Here is a 15,406-nt window from a genome sequence, read left to right on the forward strand (position 1 = left end):
GGAAATGATGCTGTGGCTGCTGTTCCTTGTACCAGCAGCTGGTTGGCTTACCAAGTCCTCAGGAAATGATGCTGTGGCTGCTGGTTTCTGTGCCAGCAGCTGGTTGGCTTACCAAGTCCTCAGGAAATGATGCTGTGGCTGCTGGTCCTTGTGCCAGCAGCCGGTTAGCTTACCAAGTCCTCAGGAAATGATGGTGTGGCTGCTGGTTTCTGTGCCAGCAGCCGGTCGGCTACTTCATGCCCTAGCTTTGCTGCCTGGAGTATAAGTTTTGAGTCCAGGGCAGCCTCTCTGGGACTGGACACTGAAAATATAAAGATAAAGATTACAGTTTACAGATGTGAAAATCCAAGTTAGACTTACCAGTAAGGTAACTAGAGGTAAAGGTTTGCAGAACTCTGTATATGATAAAGCAGGGATTCTCAAACTGGGTGTTGTGGTACCCTAGTGCCCTTCCTGGCTTACCAAGTCCTCAGGAAATGATGCTGTGGCTGCTGGTTTCTGTGCCAGCAGCCGGTTGGCTTACCAAGTCCTCAGGAAATGATGCTGTGGCTGCTGGTCCTTGTGCCAGCAGCCGGTTAGCTTACCAAGTCCTCAGGGAATGATGGTGTTGATGCTCTTGGTTTCTGTGCCAGCAGCCGGTTAGCTTACCAAGTCCTCAGGAAATGATGCTGTGGCTGCTCTTGGTTTCTGTGCCAGCAGCCGGTCGGCTACTTCATGCCCTAGCTTTGCTGCCTGGAGTATAAGTTTTGAGTCCAGGGCAGCCTCTCTGGGACTGGACACTGAAAATATAAAGATAAAGATTACTGTTTACAGATGTGAAAATCCAAGTTAGACTTACCAGTAAGGTAACTAGAGGTAAAGGTTTGCAGAACTCTGTATATAATAAAGCAGGGATTCTCAAACTGGGTGCTGTGGTACCCTAGTGCCCTTCTTGGCTTACCAAGTCCTCAGGAAATGATGCTGTGGATGCTGGTCCTTGTGCCAGCAGCCGGTTAGCTTACCAAGTCCTCAGGAAATGATGCTGTGGCTGCTGGTTTCTGTGCCAGCAGCCGGTTGGCTTACCAAGTCCTCAGGAAATGATGCTGTGGCTGCTGGTTTCTGTGCCAGCAGCCAGTTGGCTTACCAAGTCCTCAGGAAATGATGCTGTGGCTGCTGGTCCTTGTGCCAGCAGCCGGTTAGCTTACCAAGTCCTCAGGAAATGATGCTGTGGCTGCTGGTTTCTGTGCCAGCAGCCGGTTGGCTTACCAAGTCCTCAGGAAATGATGCTGTGGCTGCTGTTCCTTGTGCCAGCAGCCGGTTGGCTTACCAAGTCCTCAGGAAATGATGCTGTGGCTGCTGGTCCTTGTGCCAGCAGCCGGTTAGCTTACCAAGTCCTCAGGAAATTATGCTGTGGCTGCTGGTTTCTGTGCCAGCAGCCGGTTAGCTTACCAAGTCCTCAGGAAATGATGGTGTGGCTGCTGGTTTCTGTGCCAGCAGCCGGTCGGCTACTTCATGCCCTAGCTTTGCTGCCTGGAGAATAAGTTTTGAGTCCAGGGCAGCCTCTCTGGGACTGGACACTGAAAATATAAAGATAAAGATTACTGTTTACAGATGTGAAAATCCAAGTTAGACTTACCAGTAAGGTAACTAGAGGTAAAGGTTTGCAGAACTCTGTATATAATAAAGCAGGGATTCTCAAACTGGGTGCTGTGGTACCCTAGTGCCCTTCCTGGCTTACCAAGTCCTCAGGAAATGATGCTGTGGATGCTGGTCCTTGTGCCAGCAGCCGGTTAGCTTACCAAGTCCTCAGGAAATGATGCTGTGACAGCTGGTCCTTGTGCCAGCAGCTGGTTGGCTTACCAAGTCCTCAGGAAATGATGCTGTGGCTGCTGGTTTCTGTACCAGCAGCCGGTTAGCTTACCAAGTCCTCAGGAAATGATGCTGTGGATGCTGGTCCTTGTGCCAGCAGCTGGTTGGCTTACCAAGTCCTCAGGAAATGATGCTGTGGCTGCTGGTTTCTGTGCCAGCAGCCGGTTAGCTTACCAAGTCCTCAGGAAATGATGCTGTGGCTGCTGGTTTCTGTGCCAGCAGCCGGTTAGCTTACCAAGTCCTCAGGAAATGATGCTGTGGATGCTGGTCCTTGTGCCAGCAGCCGGTTGGCTTACCAAGTCCTCAGGAAATGATGGTGTGGCTGCTGGTTGCTGTTCCTTGTGCCAGCAGCCGGTTAGCTTACCAAGTCCTCAGGAAATTATGCTGTGACAGCTGGTCCTTGTGCCAGCAGCCGGTTAGCTTACCAAGTCCTCAGGAAATGATGGTGTGGCTGCTGGTTTCTGTGCCAGCAGCCGGTCGGCTACTTCATGCCCTAGCTTTGCTGCCTGGAGTATAAGTTTTGAGTCCAGGGCAGCCTCTCTGGGACTGGACACTGAAAATATAAAGATAAAAGGATTACTGTTTACAGATGTGAAAATCCAAGTTAGACTTACCAGTAAGGTAACTAGAGGTAAAGGTTTGCAGAACTCTGTATATGATAAAGCAGGGATTCTCAAACTGGGTGCTGTGGTACCCTAGTGCCCTTCCTGGCTTACCAAGTCCTCAGGAAATGATGCTGCGGCTGCTGGTCCTTGTGCCAGCAGCTGGTTGGCTTACGAAGTCCTCAGGAAATGATGCTGTGGCTGCTGGTCCTTGTGCCAGCAGCTGGTTGGCTTACGAAGTCCTCAGGAAATGATGCTGTGGCTGCTGGTTTCTGTGCCAGCAGCCGGTTAGCTTACCAAGTCCTCAGGAAATGATGCTGTGGCTGCTGTTCCTTGTACCAGCAGCTGGTTGGCTTACCAAGTCCTCAGGAAATGATGCTGTGGCTGCTGGTCCTTGTGCCAGCAGCTGGTTGGCTTACCAAGTCCTCAGGAAATGATGCTGTGGCTGCTGGTTTCTGTGCCAGCAGCCGGTTGGCTTACCAAGTCCTCAGGAAATGATGCTGTGGCTGCTGGTTTCTGTGCCAGCAGCCGGTTAGCTTACCAAGTCCTCAGGAAATGATGCTGTGGCTGCTGGTTTCTGTGCCAGCAGCCGGTTGGCTTACCAAGTCCTCAGGAAATGATGCTGTGGCTGCTGGTCCTTGTGCCAGCAGCTGGTTGGCTTACCAAGTCCTCAGGAAATGATGCTGTGGCTGCTGGTTTCTGTGCCAGCAGCCGGTTGGCTTACCAAGTCCTCAGGAAATGATGCTGTGGCTGCTGGTCCTTGTGCCAGCAGCCGGTTAGCTTACCAAGTCCTCAGGAAATGATGCTGTGGATGCTGGTCCTTGTGCCAGCAGCCGGTTAGCTTACCAAGTCCTCAGGAAATGATGCTGTGGCTGCTGGTTTCTGTGCCTGCAGCCGGTTGGCTTACCAAGTCCTCAGGAAATGATGCTGTGGCTGCTGGTTTCTGTGCCAGCAGCTGGTTGGCTTACCAAGTCCTCAGGAAATGATGATGTGGCTGCTGGTCCTTGTGCCAGCAGCCGGTTAGCTTACCAAGTCCTCAGGAAATGATGGTGTGGCTGCTGGTTTCTGTGCCAGCAGCCGGTTGGCTTACCAAGTCCTCAGGAAATGATGGTGTGGCTGCTGGTTTCTCTGCCAGCAGCCGGTTGGCTTACCAAGTCCTCAGGAAATGATGGTGTGGCTGCTGGTTTCTGTGCCAGCAGCCGGTCGGCTACTTCATGCCCTAGCTTTGCTGCCTGGAGTATAAGTTTTGAGTCCAGGGCAGCCTCTCTGGGACTGGACACTGAAAATATAAAGATAAAAGGATTACTGTTTACAGATGTGAAAATCCAAGTTAGACATACCAGTAAGGTAACTAGAGGTAAAGGTTTGCAGAACTCTGTATATAATAAAGCAGGGATTCTCAAACTGGGTGCTGTGGTACCCTAGTGCCCTTCCTGGCTTACCAAGTCCTCAGGAAATGATGCTGTGGATGCTGGTCCTTGTGCCAGCAGCCGGTTAGCTTACCAAGTCCTCAGGAAATGATGCTGTGGCTGCTGGTCCTTGTGCCAGCAGCCGGTTGGCTTACCAAGTCCTCAGGAAATGATGCTGTGGCTGCTGGTCCTTGTGCCAGCAGCCGGTTAGCTTACCAAGTCCTCAGGAAATGATGCTGTGGCTGCTGGTTTCTGTGCCAGCAGCCGGTTGGCTTACTAAGTCCTCAGGAAATGATGGTGTGGCTGCTGGTTTCTGTGCCAGCAGCCGGTCGGCTACTTCATGCCCTAGCTTTGCTGCCTGGAGTATAAGTTTTGAGTCCAGGGCAGCCTCTCTGGGACTGGACACTGAAAATATAAAGATAAAAGGATTACTGTTTACAGATGTGAAAATCCAAGTTAGACTTACCAGTAAGGTAACTAGAGGTAAAGGTTTGCAGAACTCTGTATATAATAAAGCAGGGATTCTCAAACTGGGTGCTGTGGTACCCTAGTGCCCTTCCTGGCTTACCAAGTCCTCAGGAAATGATGCTGTGGCTGCTGGTTTCTGTGCCAGCAGTCGGTTGGCTTACTAAGTCCTCAGGAAATGATGCTGTGGCTGCTGGTCCTTGTGCCAGCAGCCGGTTGGCTTACCAAGTCCTCAGGAAATGATGCTGTGGCTGCTGGTCCTTGTGCCAGCAGCCGGTTAGCTTACCAAGTCCTCAGGAAATGATGGTGTGGCTGCTGGTTTCTGTGCCAGCAGCCGGTTGGCTTACCAAGTCCTCAGGAAATGATGCTGTGGCTGCTGGTCCTTGTGCCAGCAGCTGGTTAGCTTACCAAGTCCTCAGGAAATGATGCTGTGGCTGCTGGTCCTTGTGCCAGCAGCCGGTTGGCTTACTAAGTCCTCAGGAAATGATGGTGTGGCTGCTGGTTTCTGTGCCAGCAGCCGGTCGGCTACTTCATGCCCTAGCTTTGCTGCCTGGAGTATAAGTTTTGAGTCCAGGGCAGCCTCTCTGGGACTGGACACTGAAAATATAAAGATAAAAGGATTACTGTTTACAGATGTGAAAATCCAAGTTAGACTTACCAGTAAGGTAACTAGAGGTAAAGGTTTGCAGAACTCTGTATATGATAAAGCAGGGATTCTCAAACTGGGTGCTGTGGTACCCTAGTGCCCTTCCTGGCTTACCAAGTCCTCAGGAAATGATGCTGTGGCTGCTGGTTTCTGTGCCAGCAGCCGGTTGGCTTACCAAGTCCTCAGGAAATGATGCTGTGGCTGCTGGTCCTTGTGCCAGCAGCCGGTTAGCTTACCAAGTCCTCAGGAAATGATGCTGTGGCTGCTGGTTTCTGTGCCAGCAGCCGGTTAGCTTACCAAGTCCTCAGGAAATGATGCTGTGGCTGCTGGTCCTTGTGCCAGCAGCCGGTTGGCTTACCAAGTCCTCAGGAAATGATGCTGTGGCTGCTGGTCCTTGTGCCAGCAGCCGGTTAGCTTACCAAGTCCTCAGGAAATGATGCTGTGGCTGCTGGTCCTTGTGCCAGCAGCCGGTTGGCTTACCAAGTCCTCAGGAAATGATGCTGTGGCTGCTGGTCCTTGTGCCAGCAGCCGGTTGGCTTACCAAGTCCTCAGGAAATGATGCTGTGGCTGCTGGTCCTTGTGCCAGCAGCTGGTTAGCTTACCAAGTCCTCAGGAAATGATGCTGTGGCTGCTGGTCCTTGTGCCAGCAGCCGGTTGGCTTACTAAGTCCTCAGGAAATGATGGTGTGGCTGCTGGTTTCTGTGCCAGCAGCCGGTCGGCTACTTCATGCCCTAGCTTTGCTGCCTGGAGAATAAGTTTTAAGTCCAGGGCAGCCTCTCTGGGACTGGACACTGAAAATATAAAGATAAAAGGATTACTGTTTACAGATGTGAAAATCCAAGTTAGACTTACCAGTAAGGTAACTAGAGGTAAAGGTTTGCAGAACTCTGTATATAATAAAGCAGGGATTCTCAAACTGGGTGTTGTGGTACCCTAGTGCCCTTCCTGGCTTACCAAGTCCTCAGGAAATGATGCTGTGGATGCTGGTCCTTGTGCCAGCAGCCGGTTAGCTTACCAAGTCCTCAGGAAATGATGATGTGGCTGCTGGTTTCTGTGCCAGCAGCCGGTTGGCTTACCAAGTCCTCAGGAAATGATGCTGTGGATGCTGGTCCTTGTGCCAGCAGCTGGTTGGCTTACCAAGTCCTCAGGAAATGATGCTGTGGCTGCTGGTTTCTGTGCCAGCAGCCGGTTGGCTTACCAAGTCCTCAGGAAATGATGCTGTGGCTGCTGGTCCTTGTGCCAGCAGCCGGTTAGCTTACCAAGTCCTCAGGAAATGATGCTGTGGCTGCTGGTTTCTGTGCCAGCAGCCGGTTGGCTTACCAAGTCCTCAGGAAATGATGCTGTGGCTGCTGGTCCTTGTGCCAGCAGCCGGTTGGCTTACCAAGTCCTCAGGAAATGATGGTGTGGCTGCTGGTTGCTGTTCCTTGTGCCAGCAGCCGGTTAGCTTACCAAGTCCTCAGGAAATTATGCTGTGACAGCTGGTCCTTGTGCCAGCAGCCGGTTAGCTTACCAAGTCCTCAGGAAATGATGGTGTGGCTGCTGGTTTCTGTGCCAGCAGCCGGTTAGCTTACCAAGTCCTCAGGGAATGATGGTGTGGCTGCTGGTTTCTGTGCCAGCAGCCGGTTGGCTTACCAAGTCCTCAGGAAATGATGCTGTGGCTGCTGGTTTCTGTGCCAGCAGCCGGTTAGCTTACCAAGTCCTCAGGAAATGATGCTGTGGCTGCTGTTCCTTGTACCAGCAGCTGGTTGGCTTACCAAGTCCTCAGGAAATGATGGTGTGGCTGCTGGTTTCTGTGCCAGCAGCCGGTCGGCTACTTCATGCCCTAGCTTTGCTGCCTGGAGTATAAGTTTTGAGTCCAGGGCAGCCTCTCTGGGACTGGACACTGAAAATATAAAGATAAAAGGATTACTGTTTACAGATGTGAAAATCCAAGTTAGACTTACCAGTAAGGTAACTAGAGGTAAAGGTTTGCAGAACTCTGTATATAATAAAGCAGGGATTCTCAAACTGGGTGTTGTGGTACCCTAGTGCCCTTCCTGGCTTACCAAGTCCTCAGGAAATGATGCTGTGGATGCTGGTCCTTGTGCCAGCAGCCGGTTAGCTTACCAAGTCCTCAGGAAATGATGATGTGGCTGCTGGTTTCTGTGCCAGCAGCCGGTTGGCTTACCAAGTCCTCAGGAAATGATGCTGTGGATGCTGGTCCTTGTGCCAGCAGCTGGTTGGCTTACCAAGTCCTCAGGAAATGATGCTGTGGCTGCTGGTTTCTGTGCCAGCAGCCGGTTGGCTTACCAAGTCCTCAGGAAATGATGCTGTGGCTGCTGGTCCTTGTGCCAGCAGCCGGTTAGCTTACCAAGTCCTCAGGAAATGATGCTGTGGCTGCTGGTTTCTGTGCCAGCAGCCGGTTGGCTTACCAAGTCCTCAGGAAATGATGCTGTGGCTGCTGGTCCTTGTGCCAGCAGCCGGTTGGCTTACCAAGTCCTCAGGAAATGATGGTGTGGCTGCTGGTTGCTGTTCCTTGTGCCAGCAGCCGGTTAGCTTACCAAGTGCTCAGGAAATTATGCTGTGACAGCTGGTCCTTGTGCCAGCAGCCGGTTAGCTTACCAAGTCCTCAGGAAATGATGGTGTGGCTGCTGGTTTCTGTGCCAGCAGCCGGTTAGCTTACCAAGTCCTCAGGGAATGATGGTGTGGCTGCTGGTTTCTGTGCCAGCAGCCGGTTGGCTTACCAAGTCCTCAGGAAATGATGCTGTGGCTGCTGGTCCTTGTGCCAGCAGCTGGTTGGCTTACCAAGTCCTCAGGAAATGATGCTGTGGTTGCTGTTCCTTGTACCAGCAGCCGGTTAGCTTACCAAGTCCTCAGGAAATGATGCTGTGGCTGCTGGTTTCTGTGCCAGCAGCCGGTTAGCTTACCAAGTCCTCAGGAAATGATGCTGTGGCTGCTGTTCCTTGTACCAGCAGCTGGTTGGCTTACCAAGTCCTCAGGAAATGATGGTGTGGCTGCTGGTTTCTGTGCCAGCAGCCGGTCGGCTACTTCATGCCCTAGCTTTGCTGCCTGGAGTATAAGTTTTGAGTCCAGGGCAGCCTCTCTGGGACTGGACACTGAAAATATAAAGATAAAAGGATTACTGTTTACAGATGTGAAAATCCAAGTTAGACTTACCAGTAAGGTAACTAGAGGTAAAGGTTTGCAGAACTCTGTATAATAATAAAGCAGGGATTCTCAAACTGGGTGCTGTGGTACCCTAGTGCCCTTCCTGGCTTACCAAGTCCTGAGGAAATGATGCTGTGGATGCTGGTCCTTGTGCCAGCAGCCGGTTAGCTTACCAAGTCCTCAGGAAATGATGCTGTGGCTGCTGGTTTCTGTGCCAGCAGCCGGTTGGCTTACTAAGTCCTCAGGAAATGATGCTGTGGCTGCTGGTCCTTGTGCCAGCAGCCGGTTGGCTTACCAAGTCCTCAGGAAATGATGCTGTGGCTGCTGGTCCTTGTGCCAGCAGCCGGTTAGCTTACCAAGTCCTCAGGAAATGATGCTGTGGCTGCTGGTTTCTGTGCCAGCAGCCGGTTAGCTTACCAAGTCCTCAGGAAATGATGCTGTGGCTGCTGTTCCTTGTACCAGCAGCTGGTTGGCTTACCAAGTCCTCAGGAAATGATGCTGTGGCTGCTGTTCCTTGTGCCAGCAGCCGGTTAGCTTACCAAGTCCTCAGGAAATGATGATGTGGCTGCTGGTTGCTGTTCCTTGTGCCAGCAGCCGGTTAGCTTACCAAGTCCTCAGGAAATGATGCTGTGGCTGCTGGTCCTTGTGCCAGCAGCCGGTTGGCTTACCAAGTCCTCAGGAAATGATGGTGTGGCTGCTGGTTTCTGTGCCAGCAGCCGGTTGGCTTACCAAGTCCTCAGGAAATGATGCTGTGGCTGTTGGTCCTTGTGCCAGCAGCTGGTTGGCTTACCAAGTCCTCAGGAAATGATGCTGTGGCTGCTGGTCCTTGTGCCAGCAGCCGGTTAGCTTACCAAGTCCTCAGGAAATGATGCTGTGGCTGCTGGTCCTTGTGCCAGCAGCTGGTTGGCTTACCAAGTCCTCAGGAAATGATGCTGTGGCTGCTGGTCCTTGTGTCAGCAGCCGGTTAGCTTACCAAGTCCTCAGGAAATGATGCTGTGGCTGCTGGTTTCTGTGCCAGCAGCCGGTTGGCTTACCAAGTCCTCAGGAAATGATGCTGTGGCTGCTGGTCCTTGTGCCAGCAGCCGGTTAGCTTACCAAGTCCTCAGGAAATGATGCTGTGGCTGCTGGTCCTTGTGCCAGCAGCCGGTTAGCTTACCAAGTCCTCAGGAAATGATGCTGTGGCTGCTGGTCCTTGTGCCAGCAGCCGGTTAGCTTACCAAGTCCTCAGGGAATGATGCTGTGGCTGCTGGTTTCTGTGCCAGCAGCCGGTCGGCTACTTCATGCCCTAGCTTTGCTGCCTGGAGTATAAGTTTTGAGTCCAGGGCAGCCTCTCTGGGACTGGACACTGAAAATATAAAGATAAAAGGATTACTGTTTACAGATGTGAAAATCCAAGTTAGACTTACCAGTAAGGTAACTAGAGGTAAAGGTTTGCAGAACTCTGTATATGATAAAGCAGGGATTCTCAAACTGGGTGCTGTGGTACCCTAGTGCCCTTCCTGGCTTACCAAGTCCTCAGGAAATGATGCTGTGGCTGCTGGTCCTTGTGCCAGCAGCCGGTTGGCTTACCAAGTCCTCAGGAAATGATGCTGTGGCTGTTGGTCCTTGTGCCAGCAGCTGGTTGGCTTACCAAGTCCTCAGGAAATGATGCTGTGGCTGCTGGTCCTTGTGCCAGCAGCCGGTTAGCTTACCAAGTCCTCAGGAAATGATGCTGTGGCTGCTGGTCCTTGTGCCAGCAGCTGGTTGGCTTACCAAGTCCTCAGGAAATGATGCTGTGGCTGCTGGTCCTTGTGCCAGCAGCCGGTTAGCTTACCAAGTCCTCAGGAAATGATGCTGTGGCTGCTGGTTTCTGTGCCAGCAGCCGGTTGGCTTACCAAGTCCTCAGGAAATGATGCTGTGGCTGCTGGTCCTTGTGCCAGCAGCCGGTTAGCTTACCAAGTCCTCAGGAAATGATGGTGTGGCTGCTGGTTTCTGTGCCAGCAGCCGGTCGGCTACTTCATGCCCTAGCTTTGCTGCCTGGAGTATAAGTTTTGAGTCCAGGGCAGCCTCTCTGGGACTGGACACTGAAAATATAAAGATAAAAGGATTACTGTTTACAGATGTGAAAATCCAAGTTAGACTTACCAGTAAGGTAACTAGAGGTAAAGGTTTGCAGAACTCTGTATATGATAAAGCAGGGATTCTCAAACTGGGTGCTGTGGTACCCTAGTGCCCTTCCTGGCTTACCAAGTCCTCAGGAAATGATGCTGTGGCTGCTGGTCCTTGTGCCAGCAGCCGGTTGGCTTACCAAGTCCTCAGGAAATGATGCTGTGGCTGTTGGTCCTTGTGCCAGCAGCTGGTTGGCTTACCAAGTCCTCAGGAAATGATGCTGTGGCTGCTGGTCCTTGTGCCAGCAGCCGGTTAGCTTACCAAGTCCTCAGGAAATGATGCTGTGGCTGCTGGTCCTTGTGCCAGCAGCTGGTTGGCTTACCAAGTCCTCAGGAAATGATGCTGTGGCTGCTGGTCCTTGTGCCAGCAGCCGGTTAGCTTACCAAGTCCTCAGGAAATGATGCTGTGGCTGCTGGTTTCTGTGCCAGCAGCCGGTTGGCTTACCAAGTCCTCAGGAAATGATGCTGTGGCTGCTGGTCCTTGTGCCAGCAGCCGGTTAGCTTACCAAGTCCTCAGGAAATGATGGTGTGGCTGCTGGTTTCTGTGCCAGCAGCCGGTCGGCTACTTCATGCCCTAGGTTTGCTGCCTGGAGTATAAGTTTTGAGTCCAGGGCAGCCTCTCTGGGACTGGACACTGAAAATATAAAGATAAAAGGATTACTGTTTACAGATGTGAAAATCCAAGTTAGACTTACCAGTAAGGTAACTAGAGGTAAAGGTTTGCAGAACTCTGTATATGATAAAGCAGGGATTCTCAAACTGGGTGCTGTGGTACCCTAGTGCCCTTCCTGGCTTACCAAGTCCTCAGGAAATGATGCTGTGTCTGCTGGTCCTTGTGCCAGCAGCCGGTTGGCTTACCAAGTCCTCAGGAAATGATGCTGTGGCTGTTGGTCCTTGTGCCAGCAGCTGGTTGGCTTACCAAGTCCTCAGGAAATGATGCTGTGGCTGCTGGTCCTTGTGCCAGCAGCCGGTTAGCTTACCAAGTCCTCAGGAAATGATGCTGTGGCTGCTGGTCCTTGTGCCAGCAGCTGGTTGGCTTACCAAGTCCTCAGGAAATGATGCTGTGGCTGCTGGTCCTTGTGCCAGCAGCCGGTTAGCTTACCAAGTCCTCAGGAAATGATGCTGTGGCTGCTGGTTTCTGTGCCAGCAGCCGGTTGGCTTACCAAGTCCTCAGGAAATGATGCTGTGGCTGCTGGTCCTTGTGCCAGCAGCCGGTTAGCTTACCAAGTCCTCAGGAAATGATGGTGTGGCTGCTGGTTTCTGTGCCAGCAGCCGGTCGGCTACTTCATGCCCTAGCTTTGCTGCCTGGATTATAAGTTTTGAGTCCAGGGCAGCCTCTCTGGGACTGGACACTGAAAATATAAAGATAAAAGGATTACTGTTTACAGATGTGAAAATCCAAGTTAGACTTACCAGTAAGGTAACTAGAGGTAAAGGTTTGCAGAACTCTGTATATGATAAAGCAGGGATTCTCAAACTGGGTGTTGTGGTACCCTAGTGCCCTTCCTGGCTTACCAAGTCCTCAGGAAATGATGCTGTGGCTGCTGGTCCTTGTGCCAGCAGCCGGTTGGCTTACCAAGTCCTCAGGAAATGATGCTGTGGCTGTTGGTCCTTGTGCCAGCAGCTGGTTGGCTTACCAAGTCCTCAGGAAATGATGCTGTGGCTGCTGGTCCTTGTGCCAGCAGCCGGTTAGCTTACCAAGTCCTCAGGAAATGATGCTGTGGCTGCTGGTTTCTGTGCCAGCAGCTGGTTGGCTTACCAAGTCCTCAGGAAATGATGCTGTGGCTGCTGGTCCTTGTGCCAGCAGCCGGTTAGCTTACCAAGTCCTCAGGAAATGATGCTGTGGCTGCTGGTTTCTGTGCCAGCAGCCGGTTGGCTTACCAAGTCCTCAGGAAATGATGCTGTGGCTGCTGGTCCTTGTGCCAGCAGCCGGTTAGCTTACCAAGTCCTCAGGAAATGATGGTGTGGCTGCTGGTTTCTGTGCCAGCAGCCGGTCGGCTACTTCATGCCCTAGCTTTGCTGCCTGGAGTATAAGTTTTGAGTCCAGGGCAGCCTTTCTGGGACTGGACACTGAAAATATAAAGATAAAAGGATTACTGTTTACAGATGTGAAAATCCAAGTTAGACTTACCAGTAAGGTAACTAGAGGTAAAGGTTTGCAGAACTCTGTATATGATAAAGCAGGGATTCTCAAACTGGGTGCTGTGGTACCCTAGTGCCCTTCCTGGCTTACCAAGTCCTCAGGAAATGATGCTGTGGATGCTGGTCCTTGTGCCAGCAGCCGGTTGGCTTACCAGGTCCTCAGGAAATGATGCTGTGGCTGTTGGTCCTTGTGCCAGCAGCTGGTTGGCTTACCAAGTCCTCAGGAAATGATGCTGTGGCTGCTGGTCCTTGTGCCAGCAGCCGGTTAGCTTACCAAGTCCTCAGGAAATGATGCTGTGGCTGCTGGTTTCTGTGCCAGCAGCCGGTTGGCTTACCAAGTCCTCAGGAAATGATGCTGTGGCTGCTGTTCCTTGTACCAGCAGCTGGTTGGCTTACCAAGTCCTCAGGAAATGATGGTGTGGCTGCTGGTTTCTGTGCCAGCAGCCGGTCGGCTACTTCATGCCCTAGCTTTGCTGCCTGGAGTATAAGTTTTGAGTCCAGGGCAGCCTCTCTGGGACTGGACACTGAAAATATAAAGATAAAAGGATTACTGTTTACAGATGTGAAAATCCAAGTTAGACTTACCAGTAAGGTAACTAGAGGTAAAGGTTTGCAGAACTCTGTATATAATAAAGCAGGGATTCTCAAACTGGGTGTTGTGGTACCCTAGTGCCCTTCCTGGCTTACCAAGTCCTCAGGAAATGATGCTGTGGATGCTGGTCCTTGTGCCAGCAGCCGGTTAGCTTACCAAGTCCTCAGGAAATGATGGTGTGGCTGCTGGTTTCTGTGCCAGCAGCCGGTCGGCTTACCAAGTCCTCAGGAAATGATGCTGTGGCTGCTGGTCCTTGTGCCAGCAGCCGGTTAGCTTACCAAGTCCTCAGGAAATGATGCTGTGGCTGCTGGTTTCTGTGCCAGCAGCCGGTCGGCTTACCAAGTCCTCAGGAAATGATGCTGTGGCTGCTGGTCCTTGTGCCAGCAGCCGGTTGGCTTACCAAGTCCTCAGGAAATGATGGTGTGGCTGCTGGTCCTTGTGCCAGCAGCCGGTTAGCTTACCAAGTCCTCAGGAAATGATGGTGTGGCTGCTGGTTTCTGTGCCAGCAGCCGGTCGGCTACTTCATGCCCTAGCTTTGCTGCCTGGAGTATAAGTTTTGAGTCCAGGGCAGCCTCTCTGGGACTGGACACTGAAAATATAAAGATAAAAGGATTACTGTTTACAGATGTGAAAATCCAAGTTAGACTTACCAGTAAGGTAACTAGAGGTAAAGGTTTGCAGAACTCTGTATATAATAAAGCAGGGATTCTCAAACTGGGTGTTGTGGTACCCTAGTGCCCTTCCTGGCTTACCAAGTCCTCAGGAAATGATGCTGTGGATGCTGGTCCTTGTGCCAGCAGCCGGTTAGCTTACCAAGTCCTCAGGAAATGATGATGTGGCTGCTGGTTTCTGTGCCAGCAGCCGGTTGGCTTACCAAGTCCTCAGGAAATGATGCTGTGGATGCTGGTCCTTGTGCCAGCAGCTGGTTGGCTTACCAAGTCCTCAGGAAATGATGCTGTGGCTGCTGGTTTCTGTGCCAGCAGCCGGTTGGCTTACCAAGTCCTCAGGAAATGATGCTGTGGCTGCTGGTCCTTGTGCCAGCAGCCGGTTAGCTTACCAAGTCCTCAGGAAATGATGCTGTGGCTGCTGGTTTCTGTGCCAGCAGCCGGTTGGCTTACCAAGTCCTCAGGAAATGATGCTGTGGCTGCTGGTCCTTGTGCCAGCAGCCGGTTGGCTTACCAAGTGCTCAGGAAATGATGGTGTGGCTGCTGGTTGCTGTTCCTTGTGCCAGCAGCCGGTTAGCTTACCAAGTGCTCAGGAAATTATGCTGTGACAGCTGGTCCTTGTGCCAGCAGCCGGTTAGCTTACCAAGTCCTCAGGAAATGATGGTGTGGCTGCTGGTTTCTGTGCCAGCAGCCGGTTAGCTTACCAAGTCCTCAGGGAATGATGGTGTGGCTGCTGGTTTCTGTGCCAGCAGCCGGTTGGCTTACCAAGTCCTCAGGAAATGATGCTGTGGCTGCTGGTCCTTGTGCCAGCAGCCGGTTAGCTTACCAAGTCCTCAGGAAATGATGCTGTGGCTGCTGGTCCTTGTGCCAGCAGCCGGTTGGCTTACCAAGTCCTCAGGAAATGATGCTGTGGCTGCTGGTCCTTGTGCCAGCAGCCGGTTAGCTTACCAAGTCCTCAGGAAATGATGCTGTGGCTGCTGGTCCTTGTGCCAGCAGCTGGTTGGCTTACCAAGTCCTCAGGAAATGATGCTGTGGCTGCTGGTCCTTGTGCCAGCAGCCGGTTGGCTTACCAAGTCCTCAGGAAATGATGCTGTGGCTGCTGGTCCTTGTGCCAGCAGCCGGTTAGCTTACCAAGTCCTCAGGAAATGATGCTGTGGCTGCTGGTTTCTGTGCCAGCAGCCGGTTAGCTTACCAAGTCCTCAGGAAATGATGCTGTGGCTGCTGTTCCTTGTACCAGCAGCTGGTTGGCTTACCAAGTCCTCAGGAAATGATGCTGTGGCTGCTGTTCCTTGTGCCAGCAGCCGGTTAGCTTACCAAGTCCTCAGGAAATGATGATGTGGCTGCTGGTTGCTGTTCCTTGTGCCAGCAGCCGGTTAGCTTACCAAGTCCTCAGGAAATGATGCTGTGGCTGCTGGTCCTTGTGCCAGCAGCTGGTTGGCTTACGAAGTCCTCAGGAAATGATGCTGTGGCTGCTGGTCCTTGTGCCAGCAGCCGGTTAGCTTACCAAGTCCTCAGGGAATGATGCTGTGGCTGCTGGTTTCTGTGCCAGCAGCCGGTCGGCTACTTCATGCCCTAGCTTTGCTGCCTGGAGTATAAGTTTTGAGTCCAGGGCAGCCTCTCTGGGACTGGACACTGAAAATATAAAGATAAAAGGATTACTGTTTACAGATGTGAAAATCCAAGTTAGACTTACCAGTAAGGTAACTAGAGGTAAAGGTTTGCAGAACTCTGTATATGATAAAG

Source organism: Hyperolius riggenbachi, chromosome 10 (genome assembly GCF_040937935.1).
Source record: "Hyperolius riggenbachi isolate aHypRig1 chromosome 10, aHypRig1.pri, whole genome shotgun sequence".
NCBI lineage: Eukaryota > Metazoa > Chordata > Amphibia > Anura > Hyperoliidae > Hyperolius > Hyperolius riggenbachi.